The sequence below is a fragment of the Oryzias latipes genome, chromosome 8 (genome assembly GCF_002234675.1).
Source record: "Oryzias latipes chromosome 8, ASM223467v1".
Lineage (NCBI taxonomy): Eukaryota > Metazoa > Chordata > Actinopteri > Beloniformes > Adrianichthyidae > Oryzias > Oryzias latipes.
This window is the reverse complement of record NC_019866.2, coordinates 13,971,630-13,974,491: the sequence shown is the minus strand read 5'-3', so window position 1 is coordinate 13,974,491 and position 2,862 is coordinate 13,971,630. Positions and strand designations below refer to the sequence as shown.

The following is a 2,862-nucleotide window of genomic DNA, read 5'->3' as shown; positions in this document are numbered from 1 at the left end:
CTGAAATTGCATATTGACAGTGCAAATCATGAGAATAGACCTTTTTCACACTTCCGCATTTTTCGACCGGAAATACGTCAATGACGTGTAAAACAACTTCCTGTTAGCGTAGCAGCAGATATGAAGAATGGCAGAGTCGAAGAGTTGCAGTCTCTGTTGCGTTCCAGGCTGTTCGTCTTCCAACCAAAAACAGCCTTACCTTTCATTTCATTATTTTCCTGTGGATCCAAACCTGAAACCCAAATGGATATAGGCGATCCGAAGAGATGAAGGGCATAGTTTTAATGTAAACACAGGTAGCACCCTCTGCTGCCGGCACTTACTAACTTCGCTCCGGGATTGTGGTGCGGCTGCGTCGTTCGTCGCCTGAAGAGTGGTGTTGCCCCGAGTATTTTCCCTTGGAACAACTTTACTGATCCTTTGAGAAGGGAGTCAGAATATGACAGAACCTCAAACGTCAGGCTATGCAGCTAAGCTGAGAAGATACTAGCGACATGGTGGCTAAGCTAAGACAGTAAAGATGGATCACGACTACGTGACACACCCACCTGCAGGTAAGGTTGTTCATAATGTGTTTGGTTAACGTTAGTCAACTATGTGTACCGTTATTGGATACATGCATTTCTACCTGAACAAATTAATATTTATAATAAAAGATGTTCATGCTCTCACCTATTTTAATTACATGTATTTAATCACTTTTGAGCATTTTGTCATTTTGTAATTTCCTTAACAAAAATAAATGAAATGTATTTGTAATTAAATACTTAACATACTTTTCAAAACATGATTACTGTGTTGTGTTGAAAGGTAGCATTAATATATTAAGACTGATTTTTAATTTCTTTATCTTCACAGGTGCTCTGGATGAGGCTTTGGATTACATCCATGACTTAGAAGCCAAGTTCCTTTGCTGGAGCCAGGAGACGATGTCATGGCAGACAAAAGTTTCTCGTTCAAGACCTCCTAACTGACATTGGATCTAAGATCATCATTCCACCTTTTAAGCTTTCAACTCAATTCAGCAAGGAGGAACCGGAACAAACCCAGCCATTACCCGCCTCAGAATTATAGTGGAAAGTGTGATCAGTAGGATAAAGTCCTTTCACATCAGGAACTCTCTGTGCCGCTCACACTGATGGGCAGTGTGAATCAGATCTGGCTTAACCGCCGTGTTTTGGCAAATTATCATGGACTTTTTTGTTTTGAAGAGTGAATTAATGTTTGGTATGTAAATAATGTATAATGTGCAAATAGTATGGAAAAATTTAGTGTTTCCACATATTCTTAAAATCTAATTAAATATAATTGTTATATTCGTAATGTTTTTCTGTTGAAATGTGACTGACTACACAAAAAAATTAGATGAACAAATAAAACAATTTTGGTCAAAATTGTGCCTCGTTTAATTTTTTGGTATGCAAATAACATCAAACATTTACAATAAAAAATAACATTACAGATCAACAGTAAGACAGAAGGCTGAACTGATTGTTAAAGACAAGATAAGTGTAATTTAAGGTATGCATTCATGCATTTGCCACAATATATATCCAAGTTCTCTTTCATTCCATCTCAGAAACCCATCCAACACAACCATGAGAGGTTGGGGCTGCACCTGGCATAATCTGCTTCCAGATGCCATCATATGGATCTGGCTGTGGTCCTACACAAGAGAAACACAACACACAAAAGTTAGACATAAGTGCATAACTACATTTCAATTTAATTCATTATATCTGCTGTAACCATAATTTGGTTAGTCATAAGATTAAAAAAAAAAAAAACTTAACTTGCTCACAAAGCAACAAAAAGTTAATCACCTGTATGCCTTGTACAGTGTGGACCTCTGACCGTCCCTGCCAACTGTTTTGGGTTTTTGCACCATCAGCTCACTAACCGGTTCAGGATGGATTCCCTTATAAGTAAAAGGCAGAAAGCAATTAAAGTCTGTAGTAACTACTTGGGGTGTTTTTATAATAATTTAGAGTTGTTATGGATACACATACGTTCTTAAAAAATAATGACAATATGATCACAAACCCACCTGTGCCATCTTTGCAAGCCACTCGTGCAGGCCAGGGGGGTGGAGCAGCCTGCAGACCCAGCTGTGAATAATGTGCGGTCTGGAACAGGATGGCAACTATGTGATTGCAAAATCCTTTAGCAGCCACACAACTGCAGACGAAAGCTTTCAGGTTGGCACTTTCTGCGTCCAGTGATATCTAGACACAATAAATTATATAGGTTAAAATTAGGACATACTTATGTTGCTACATCAATGTTCAGAATGACATGAAACTATAACTGTCAATAGGGTGACCAGATTTGAGTTTGTAAAAAAGAGGAGTGAAGTGAGTTTGTGAGATATTTCATCGAGAGTAATTGGTGTTCAGAGCTGCATACATGAAGCAAATATAATTACATTTCATCTATGTTCAATGTTATTTTATTATATAAGTATCAAAAGAGAGGACATGTCCAGGAAAAGAGGACTTCTGCTCACCATACTTTCAGAAAAATAATACTAGTAAGTGAAGAAAGTGCCGCAACCGCAGCAAAATGAACACGCATACGGGCAACTTAACATTTCTTATTTACAGCTTCACCAAATTTTTGGGTGTTATGTTAATCTCATGCCTTTTCACTTAAACATACACACAACATATTCACTGCGATGCCTTATATTACAAATTAATAACACCAGGATTTACAGTTGACGTAAACACACAGAGTTACCGGTGATGCGGCTATGGCTAAAGCTAGCTGAAGCTTACCTTGGTAATGGTGGATAAACTCTTCGTGGACGAATTTATATCCCATGTCCAATTTGTTTCCTTTAGTGGACGATTGCATCTTCAC

The 2,862-nt window shown here is 37.9% G+C and overlaps 1 long non-coding RNA gene across 1 annotated transcript; it reads left to right on the top strand.

Moving 5' to 3' along the window:
* Window positions 1-359: 359 nt before the first annotated feature.
* On the top strand, window positions 360-989 carry LOC111947710. Its single transcript, XR_002873605.1, has 2 exons — window positions 360-554; window positions 859-989. It is a non-coding gene; the product is annotated as an uncharacterized LOC111947710 (long non-coding RNA).
* The last annotated feature ends 1,873 nt before the right edge of the window (window positions 990-2,862 follow it).